Raw genomic sequence first — 12,034 nt, forward strand, 5'->3', positions numbered from 1 at the left:
TGTAATCTTTGATCACATTTTTGTCAAAGGTCAAAGGAAAGCTCATTCTATTGAGATCCTGAAGCCTGCTCTGTCCCTAACCAGTCACTTCTCAGAACTTAGTTTCCTTATCTGTAAAATGGAAAAGGGGGACCAGATACACTTTCTCTGGTTCCTCTCATATTTAGAATTTTATGATTCTAAATATTTGCTTGTGAATTTTGAGAGGAACCTGTGCAAAATACCCTAGTAACTGGGAGACCCCTGGAGATATGGACAGAGAGCAAGGTCATAGTGGACTTGACTCCAGTTACATCTTTTTATAAAAATTAAAAATTAAGCTCACTATAGAATTCCTACTTTGTTGAATTAAAATACTTAGAACAGACTTGGCCAGGCCTATTCAAACTGACTGATCAGTCATGACTTTTATTCCCACAACTTACCCAGAAAAAAGATTAAAATCTGGGTAGAGGACATTATTTCTTTACAAAGACCAGAAAAGCAACAATATGAAGGGAAAATGAGCGATTTCGTTTAAATGAGTCAGATTTTTAAAATTTTCCTCTAAATCTTTGTATTCCTCAAAGAACGTACATACAAAGGAAAGCTTGGCGATAAGCCCTGATATTTAAGAAGGTGTTATTAATGTCCCATAATGATATAGCCTTAATTTAAAAATAAAACGTGGAGACAAATTTGGAGGCAAATTTTCAAGGAGAAAAAGTAGTATGGTGGTGAAAAAAGAAACTATACTTCTCCATTGTGGTTAACTCTCAGTAAGTATTCTCGAAATTCAAAAAAGACACCTTCACATCTGGATTCTTCTACCATTGCCCTAATTATTGTTCATGTACTCCTTCAATAAATCTTTATTGATCTTCTGGAGTGTAAAATGAAATTCAGTAAGGTCTGAGAAAAAAAGGATGGACTGGATAGGCCCCGTCCTTAAGGAGCTCACACTTTAATGAGGTAATTTGCTGACCACCAAAAAGCAGCAGGTTTGGTTTGCACTAGGATTGAAGTAATTGGCCCAAAGGAATAGTTTGTGGCACATTGATTCACATTTAAATCATGGCAGGACAGTCTTTATAGTAAGCCTAACTTCGTAAAACAGAGACTCTCCCTCCAGAAGTATTGCAAAAAATTAAACAGGAAAATAATGCAAAGATGACTTAAAAAGTCTAAATCACTGTAAGCCTAAATACAATGATACAATTAAGTTATGGTCCAACTTCATCACAGCAGCATCAAATGTTAGAGCTGGAAGGGAACCTGGAAGTCATTTAATCCAATCTTCTCACTCTACAGGATAGAAACTGAGGTCTCAAGAACAAAGGGACTTACCCAAGAACTTTCAATTTGTCAGTGGCACGGTCAGATCTCTTCTTACCTCATAATTTGATCTGATACAAAGAAATCACAGCACATATTTCCTGTATCATATACATTGCAAGGAAGTATGATGTATTGTTTCTTTGGGCAGGTGTTTTTATGGTGAATTGCTCATTTGGAAGTTCAGATACTTGCTCACTTGGCAAACATCTTTGGGAATGACTACCAGCCACCCACAGAAAGAAAACCACAGCTTTCCTCCTTTTCGAACAAGGCTTTGAGCAAAAATTTAAGAAGCAGCAATAAACAGCAACTGGCAACTACAACTTTAAATCAAAGAACAACCTTTACATGGGTACAGCGCAGACACCACTAATGTTGTAAAACCTCAGCAAAGATCATTAATAACATAATCTTAGAAACAGGATGTGAATACAGAACAGCTCAATCACAAAAATCATTAGATCATCCAAGCCCTATTGTGCCAAAATCACAGACGGAGGATGTGACATGAAATGGATGATCTAAGAAATCCACAAGACTTAATTTTCTTCGCTAGATTCTTAAGAGTAGTGAGAATAACTAAGTAACATTTCTTCTCTGCAAGACACTGAAAAGACTATGCCTTTAGTTCCTACACCTTCCTTCAGCTATACAATAAAGTTCCTCAAATGCTTGGACCATCTCACAGCTACAGCGTCAGCTCTAGAAGATGGGATACTACTATAGCAGAAAAAACGCAGGTTTAGGAGACAGCCAGCCTAGATTATATTCTGCGCTCTGCTACTAAATTGCTGTGACTGTATGTAGTGTGCCAATTGATCTTCTCGGGTCTTCATTTTTTCACCTTACCACGAGGGCTTTGTGTACCTACTTGCACTAGACAGATTATGGTACCAGATGTGGCCTGTTTGAGAGGTTATTTCCCTAAACCGTGTCCTCCATGCAGGAAGCCCTTCCCGCAAAGAATAAGGGGATTTCCACGGGAGAGGGCACGAGAACCTTGCCTGTCTCCCCAGGAGCTCGCGGGTGGCTAGCGGCGGCTCTCCGGCCACTGCCCGGTAACCCACCCTTGCCGTCCCGTGGACCCCCGGCCGGCTCCTGCCCGCCGACCCCGCCAGCCCCCTTCCCCTCGGACTGGGCGGAAAACCCGAGCTGGCGGGAGGAGATAAGGAAACCACATGAGGGAAATGGAAACTGGCCCTCCTGAGACCAAAGTGCCACGAGGTTGCTTTTCGGGAGGCTGGGCCTCCACTCGTAAACAGGAAGGGTCGGCCTGGCGGCCGTTCCAGTTGTGGTTTCGCGATAAGGGGAGGTTTTCTCTTTTCTCTGGTGGAGACTGTTTTTACAAATCTTGCTTGATGAACGGCAACGGGAGCGGCCTCATTGAGCAAGGGGGCAGGGCGAGGGTGGTTTGAGTTCTCCCCTCGGAGGGCCACGGGCCACGGCAGAGGATTTAGTATTGTTCCTGAGCCAACTCTTCGTCTCGCGGCTCTCAGAGAACGAATGAACCTCGCGCCTAAGCCTTTCAACCGCGCGCGGGCAATCGGGGCGGGGCACGGACCAGGGCACTATATGTTCCGGCGGAGGAGCACACGGTATTCTCACAACACACGCCCCAAAAGCGCGTTCTGTTGCCGGTTGCTTAGTTGGCGCTGCTGAGGTTACTCTCAGTGTTCGGTTTGACAAGGACGTTCTGATAGGCCAGCGCGACCCTGCAGTGGTTGGCCGGAAAGCGTCGAGCCGTCTGATTGGCCGTTCTGCACCTGCAATGCGTCAAGCCTCGGCGGGCGTGAAGGGTTCCGCGTGAATGATTGTGGCTGGCGGGGCAGCCTGCGGCCTTCGGAAGGAAGCGGCTCCGCCTATCGCCGCCATCTTTACTAGTGGCAGCGAGGGTGGGCCCGAATGCCGAAGGTTTTTCCAGCGCCCTTTGCCCAGTAGAAAAAGGTTCTATTACAGAAGTGTTGTTTGTGGTTTCTTTTCCTTTTTTCCTTTTTTTTTTTTTTATGCGGACGCTGTTTTGTTTTTGCTCAGGTTCCAGGAATCTGGTGGGCGTGGAATTTGAGGGCGCCGGATTCGGAGCTCAGAGTGGAGTGGCCACTCCGGAAGGAGTGGGTCTGACCAGAGTTTTAAGTGCCGCTCAGTAAAACCGCTTGGTTTACGTTCTCCCGGGGTTCGCACGGAGGACGATTGATTCCTGTCAGTTTCTAGAACCAAAGAAGCGATGTGCTTCCTGGGCATCTTCCTGGGCATCTGGCTGGAGCTGGAAAGCAATCTGGAAAGCTCTCTGGAATACGTCATGGTTCTTGATCGCGCTGTGCACAGCCCCTCTCGCACGGAATGCGTTTTTGTTTTTTAGAACTGTAAATGAAACAGCCGTCTTGAAACCTATTTACCGGCTCCGGAGACAGTGGCCTGCAGGGGCAAAGCTGAGCTTGCCTGACAGACATGCTGCCAAACGGCTGAAAACTATTTTGATCGTAAATCAGCTTATTTGCCTTTTTTAGGCAACTGTTCTGTTTGTGTGGGCATCCGGTTTTCATTCGCCAGTGATGTCCAACTCCTCGAAAAAACTCTCTTCTTATCGCTTACTGTATCTAAAGTGGTTATTGTTCCGCACTCATACTCCTGTCAGTGGATATGGGTGAAAAGGAATATATTCCCTGGACGAGTTAGAGATGGGGAAACAAATAATTGTCCGGGTTTAGCGGGAGGTGATGTCTTTGTTGGTTTAGTTTGAGCTGCAAGTTCGTTTAAGCGTGGATATCCAAAGGTGAATTCTGGAGCTCCTGTGGTGTGGGTGTTGCCATGACTACAGGAAGAGAGGTGAATTGCTGGGCCAATAAACCTAGCAGGGCCTGGCCTCGCCCATGTGTGAAGCCTTGGTACTAATTGACTACCCTGGTTTATGTACATATACACTACCCTGGCTTTCACTGTTCCCATCCCTGTCCAAGATTCCTGGATTAATCAGGGCAGGCACACGTGGGCGTGTCCATTCTGTATGGCTTCGTACGGGTGCATTCACTGCCTTGTGTAGGTTTTCAGATTAGATGCTGCATATGAGAACATAGTTTGGGTACCGCTTTGATTCGCAAGTTTTGCTACTCTTACCTATCTTACCAATTTTGACCATTTAAACATTGGCTTTTATGCCCTTTTCCATAGGTAAACCATCACTTTACCCCAGGGTGCCATCTACCTAAAACTAATGCTCCATTTTACCATGTAACAAAATAATGCCAGAGCGCTGAGTTCACTGATGTGGAAAAAAAAAAAAAAGAAAAAAGAAAATTGCAGTTTTGCATAATCTCCGTATAGCAGCAACCACTCGTTCCTCTGTAGAACACACAGTAATTCAGTGTTGTTAGGCAGCTGCAGCGCTAGGAGCCACTTTGTTTGCTGTGTGAGGTAGAGCAAAGGACTAGGTCTTCCAAAGCTTAAGTTTCCTCTGTCACATGAAGAAAATCAAGTCTGTCTCACACAGTCCTTGTGAGGATTGCCTGAGATGTGAGTGTGCCCCTGCTGTAAATTGTAGAACTATTAGTATAATAGTATTTAGTTAATGAAGCATTAGTTGAGTGCCATAACCGTCTTACCTTTTGGGAGGAAGATTTTCCTTTAAGATTTTCTGCGTTTTGGGAAGAACAGATGGACAAACTTAGATCCAAAGTAAATCTTAAATGGCATAGTTTTTCTTAATTGAAGGCATGGAATTAATATCACCTATGTTAGTATACAGTGCCAGACTTGAGGGCTCTTAGAGTACCTAGTTCATCACGGTTTGCGTTGGACTTTTCTGGCTTTAGTATCAAAGGCCCATGTCCTAGAAAGCCCCTGTTCTAGGCAAACGAGGACATTTGGTCACCTTTGGACCGGTTTTGGTGCCACAAGGTAGGAGGATGAATAGAATAGGAAATGGTGATTTCTACTATAGGTGGGTGATTAGATTTCCCTGCAGCTGGAGGCTCCTAGACATAAGAAAATGGATGTCCTTGCAGAAGATAAGCATGGCTGACACCCGAACCTAAGTAACAGTTTTTTCTTGGTAGAAGAAAACAAGTATTCCAAGAGTCCAGAGGGAGAACTCACTTTGCTGGAGGGATCAAAGAAAGCTTTGGAAGATCAGCCATGCATGTGGATATACACAGGGAAGGCATTTCATGCTGAAGGAATACCAGGAGCAAAGGGAGGAGGCTGAAAAGAGCAGGCTGTGCAGGAGAAAGGGAAGAAGTTCATTCTGTTATTAAGGGACCTCATGAGAGACCAGGCTAGTGTCAGGTTGGATAAGGCTAGACAGAGAAAATGGCCACACTTTCCAGGCAAGAAGATAATATGATCCTGTGTGCCTGGAATCCATTGAAGAGTTTTGACAAGAGACTGACAAAATCAAAAGTGATTTAATGATAATTATGTGGCAGCAAAGTGGGAGGTGAATTTTACAGAGAGACTGCAGAGAGGGAGACTAATGAAAGCAATAATAAGAATAATGGCAAATATTTATTGAGTACTTATGAAGTGCCATGCAATATCTTTACTTGCATGATCTCATTTACTGTTCATAAAACCCTATTAGTCACTCCTTTTCATAAATAAGAAAATTTAAGTTTAGAGAGGATAAATAACTTGCGCAGGTTGACCTATGGTGACAGAGCTGGAAGTTGAGCCCATTACTCTCTGAAGAAGTTGGTCCACAAGTCAGGTATCATCTGAAAGTGTTAGCTGTGGAATTAGAGAAGATCAAAGAAATGATAGGCTTTTTAAGTGATAATATTTGTACTTTAAGTTTGAGGTGAAGAATGAAAAAACAACAAATACTACCATGGCTGGACTATCTTCTCCAATATTGGTCTCATTATGTATCTCCAACATACTTCTTTATAGTAGAGAAATAAGACACCAGTAAACAAAATATATTGCTATGGTTTTGCCTCACTTTACAAAAACTTGTAATACCAAAATGGGGAAAGGATTTAAGTTCCAGCTGGGCCTGGCCTTCTCCATGGACTCTACCAAGAAAGGTGGCAACAGCACTGGCTTGCAGGTGAACCAAGTTATGCTTCCAAATATTCCTGGTGGGGATGTTTCCCGGATGTGAACAAGAATTTTTCAAGGCATTTGCCTCTTGGTGAAAGATCGTTCTTAGACTAGCACCTGTTTAAAGATGTTTAATGGTTTCGGTTCACAGGAAGAGTGACTTTTCTATGTTCTGGTCAAGTCCGTCACCTCCACGCCCTCCTATACCACCCCCAAAAAAGTAGCAATAAGGAGGAAGCACTAGTGAGTGAGCCATTCAGGAACTACTGTATTGGTTTGCATTCCCCTTTGTACTCTTTTCCCCGTCACAGGAGCTGAGAGGGGCAAGTTGCATTTATTCCAATTCCTTTTATTTCATCTCTCCCTACTCTTTATACTTGTGGTTTTTTCCTGATTGTAGATGAAAAAATTAAGACCTGTATATGTCAAAAATCCTTTAACCTAGGAAAGGCTTTTCATTTTCAAAAGTTATGGTGTACATTTTATGACACATTGACTACCTTTTCCCTTTTGCTAATATTCTTACAGCATTTTGTGTATGTCTTATTCTGATTAGATCATAAGTTCCTTAAAAATAAAAATTACTGTGAAAAAGAAAAAACCTCCCACCGTCTATACCATTGTCCTGGATATAATAGTCACTCTGTCTTGATTTGTCCTTTTTCTTCACTTTTTTCTTGATTTATCTTTTCTGTCCAACACTTATCTCTGATGACAGCATTAAAAAGTCCAATGATACTCTAGAAAAAGGTTATTCATTCCAGATTCAGCAGTTTTTATTGAGTTCATTCTGTATGTCAGGTACCTTTGAGTGTGAGTGCCAGTCACTCTGTCCTGGGGTCATGGCTCTTAGTGTTTTTTGGGTCATCAACACCTTTGAGAGTCTCGAAAAAGCCATAGAAAACTTCTTCCAGAAAAATATACATACATAAAATAATTCTGCAATCTCTGTCATAGAGTCTAACTTCCTGAACCAATCAAAACCAAAACAAAACACATTATTTAAAAATCCAAAAATCCTCTTCAGTGTGATGTTTAGAGTTTATCACTGTATGATCACATATGACCTATCTATAGATAGCTGTAAAGGAGGCATTCATATGTAGTTGATCAATCATATAGCACTAAGGGACTATTTCAATACTTGAACTATTTGTTGTTTAATTATAAGACTCTAGAGCAAAAAATGGCCATCTTTCTGTTACTAGAATTTGGAAGACAAAATACATCATAGTGTCACTTTTTCATTAAGGTAAGAATTCTTAATTCTTCACTGATAAAAGCATTTTTCAAATTGTAATGTGCCATATTGGTAAACTAGCCTTTAAGAATTTTCAGTCCCTTTTGTCTTAAATTTTGTGCCACCTGAAACATAAAATACTTAAATTCAACTAAGAACTGAAATACATAAATGAGATATATCACAGAACATTTTCCCATGAGATTTAGTACAATTGATGTTTCAATCAATGTTTATCTTGAAAAAATATTTGTCTTTTTCAGAACAGTTTATCATTGGGTTTCTTTGTATTACTTCCTTTGTGCTGCTTTTCCTAATTAACATCAGCACTTGCCAAATTCTACTGCTAAAATACTGATAGGAACCCTGTCATCTGGAACTGAGATCTATGAATTTGTGTGAAAGTTGTATGTTTATCAGGTACAGAGAGGGAATGAAACCTGTCATTTGAAAATTTCTTCTCTATGTGAATAATTGGACACTGATCAAAATTTACAAATGTCCACAGCTCCTTACTTCTACATGGAAACTTGTTGCAATGGTTACTATTTCAGTAAGACACGGCTATTAAGATTCCCAAAAAGAATGAGATTCTAAGTGGCTTTTAGGAATCCAGTATAGCAGATTTCTTTGTTGCTGGATAAAGTCTATTTAAAATGATACAATGATCTGATTACAATATAAAGAATCTTGTACCCATAGAAAAAAATCTGTAGGCAGTGCCAACATCATCAATACCATCAGTGAACATTACTGAGATTCTTAGATGGGCAAGGCATTCTGGGAGGTAAGGAGCTTCTAAAGAATTACACATACTTCCGCCCTTCAGGTGCTCACAACTAGACCGTAACCCACATACTGGCAGGGACCAGGTTTTTATTTATGTTGGTTTCTGTTACATTTGTATTGGCTTGTACCCTCAAGACTTACAACCATGTCTGGCATTCAGTAGTTGCTAAATAAATATATGTTGAATATCTGAATCAACAACTATTAGAATAGTTAGCCAAGAAAGAAAAAAGAATGAAAGAAGGAAAGTTTCTATTTTGTAGTACAGCTTCCAAAAGGAAAACATGTTGTTTTAAAACCCCTTGATTATGTGATAATGCATACAAAGTAATATATATAGCAAATGTATATTATTAAGCATAAGCACCAGTGAACTCAGCACCTATTCAAATAGCTAGAAAATTACCAATACTATGGAAAAAACTTGTGACTTCCCCATGTCATCTTTCTGCCTACCCCTCCCTCTCTTGCTGTCCCAGCCTGAACTGCATTCTCAATTCTGGAGAATTTCATCTTTGAGATGTATAATTCAGAAACAAGTTTTTATGGAAGACAAATCTGTAACTCTTTATTAAGAATTACACAGTAAACAATTAAAAAATAAACACATTGATTAATAGTCATGTGGAAGATGATTTATTACAGGCCCTTTGAGTATCATCAAAAAATATTAAGCAAATATACTTCTATGAGCTAAATTCTGGGGATATCAGAACAGTCTACCTGTGCACACATGGAAGGCATATACTAGAAGTCATTTTCTAGTGTTTTGTTTTGTCCTTCCTTCTTGGTGTAGAATGATTTTTGAAATATCATTTTTTAAAAATGTGCTTCAAATTGCTTTCCTATTTGTCATGCATATTTTTTATTTCATAGTCTCAAAACTGGGGGTTCGGGGGATATATAGATATATAGATATGAAACCCTTCCTGTGAGTTGTCTGTGAAGAGATTTTTAAATTATAACACTGGCTAGAAGTAAAAATTTACCAAAGTAGAACATAAAAGAAAAGAAGCAAGCCACAAACAGAATGGCATTATAGCAACATTTATCTTATTAAATGAGAATTCTCCCACCAGTGTTTACTAGAAGCATCCTTTTATACTCTACAGCACAGTGTATAATGTCTAGTGTCATAAACTCATAAATTCCAAATAAATATATTGCAAATGAATAGGCTTCCTTTCCAAATAATTTCATCCTTCCTATTAAACTTTCTATAACTGGTTTCCATTGCGGTTCTATATGAAGGCATCAAACAAGCTGTCTTTATGATCTCTTTTAATTTTTTATTTTGACAGAATTTCAGACACAGAAAATTGACAAGAGTAGTATAAAGAATTCCTGTGCACCCTTCACCCATATTTCCCAAATGTTACCGTTTCCCACATTGGCATGCTCTCACATGTTCCCTTGTGTGCTCTTTCTCATGGCGGCAGACATGATGTCCCTTTGTCCCTAAATATTTCGGTGTGTGTAATTACAAAAACAAGGTCATTCTATGACATACTACAATGATCAAATTCAGGAAAATGACATAATACCATTGTCTAATATTGTCTAATCTATAGCCCATTCAACTTTTTCAAATTATCCCAATACTGTTTTTAATAGCAAAATAAAATCCCAGCTCAGGCATTGCATTTGGGTGTCATGTCTCTAGTCTCACTGAATCTGGAATCGTTCCTCAGTCTGTCTTTGTTTTTTCACAACACTGACAAATGTACTGATTTCTAACCAATCAATATGCTGAGAATTTTTAAGAAAGTAGGTGTATTTCAAGTAACTGAATTAATCACTGTCAAGATATACTGGAAAAGGTTTAGGTGCTAATTATCTTATGTTACATTCATTAAAAAAATCATGCCTGAAGAAATGGTAGAGCAAAGGATAAGAAAAAACATGTAGAATTCTCAGCGTTTTCCCCCCATACTAATCCAATCCATTCTTTTACAGATGAGAAAACAGAAAACAGACAAAGGTAGGTTAGATAAATAATCAAAAGTGCCGCAGTTCTCCTAGTTACTGGGTCTCTGAACTTTCCTCTATAGCATATAATGCTTAATGGAAAGAAGTCATTACAAAACCATGAAATTAGTACATTGGTTTATTTTTATTAATTCCATCTATTGTGTTTGGTTGGCCCGTGATAGTTTCACCTCCAAACAGTCCCTATCTCTTACATATTTGTCCTATACAACAGTTGTAGAAATAGTTGATATTTGATTTATGTTATAATGTTTATAATGTAATGCTTGTCATATAGAAGTTAAATTTATCTTAGGACCATCTGCACAGTATTTAGACAGCAGTACAACAGTTTGCCTATGACACAAGTGCAACAGGACCTATGGACTTCATGGAAGACAAGGTGGGCTCCAGGCTGTGTTCTGAAGGACAGGAACCTTTCCACCAGTCGCCACTCTAAGCTTTCCACCAAAGTCTGGATAGGGGACCGAAGAGGTTTATTGCCACAGACCTGAGGGTGTAACCCAAAGCTACACATTTCTTTGAAACATTGCGTATTTCATGTTTAAAATTCATACATATTTTATGTTTCTATTAATTAAAAAGATATTGCCCGCCCCCCCCCAAAAATCCAAGAGTTAGAACTCATTTTTCCTGTAGCTTCAAATACGATTGTATATCATCACACCCTAGTTTGAGAAACACATGCACAAATTTATGAGGAGAGTCGTGGAATTCTGTGCTTGGGATCCAGACGGACAAATGTGGGAATTCATGAGTGACACTTTTAAGGGGAAAAAGGCAGTCTAAGGAGAAGTGCAGAAGTTGGACTGGGGAACAGTAAGGTGGTGTGGAGCAGTCATGTGGGCCTGATGCCAACACGAGGAGTTGGAGAAATACAGGGAACACAGGATTAATGCCCATTGGAAGGAAGCGGACCAGAATTCCGGGTCTCTCTGCTACTCCCTTTGCCATTTGACCATGGGCAGAGCACTGAAATCTGGACCCCAGTTTCCTCATATGGAGAAAGGCAGGACCAAACTAGGTGATCCCAAGTTCCTTCTGGTATAATATTTTGTGATTCATTGTGAACTAATAGAATACATTGGCTTGTTAATAATTCCCATGTTTCACAATTTTATACACCAATCTGACAGATGTCCTTAATATTACTAGCCACATGCTGCTGGTGATATACAATATATTTCAAGGCAACCAGGACATTTACACGTTAAGAACATCACCGAAACCTAGGCCTGACATCTTATGGATCCTAAATGGTACTACCAAAATGAAGGGTACTCTGTCTGGTAGTGTGAGGGGATGATTTTTGCACAAATTAAGAGAATTCCTACTTATGTATATGTAGTTTATTTCCAGAGGAGTTTATGTAGTATATTGAGATTTATTTTCTTTGATAATTCTTAATTTCAACTCTCCAGGAAAGAATCTAAGTAAATCTAAGATTTTAATTGTTTATTGATCACAATAATTATTTTCTAGGCAATGTTTCATTTTCTAAATGGCTATAGGTATTTTGCTTTTGAAATTGTTTGGGACAAGAGAATGGTTCTTTGAAGTGGCTTCACAGAAGTGTTGGCATCTGTGATCTGCTCATTCATGATTGTGAAATATAACAGTCTTCCTTTTTTCTTTTTATATAGCTGAAAAAGAACAAGAATAAGA

This window comes from Manis pentadactyla, chromosome 11, assembly GCF_030020395.1.
Source record: "Manis pentadactyla isolate mManPen7 chromosome 11, mManPen7.hap1, whole genome shotgun sequence".
Lineage (NCBI taxonomy): Eukaryota > Metazoa > Chordata > Mammalia > Pholidota > Manidae > Manis > Manis pentadactyla.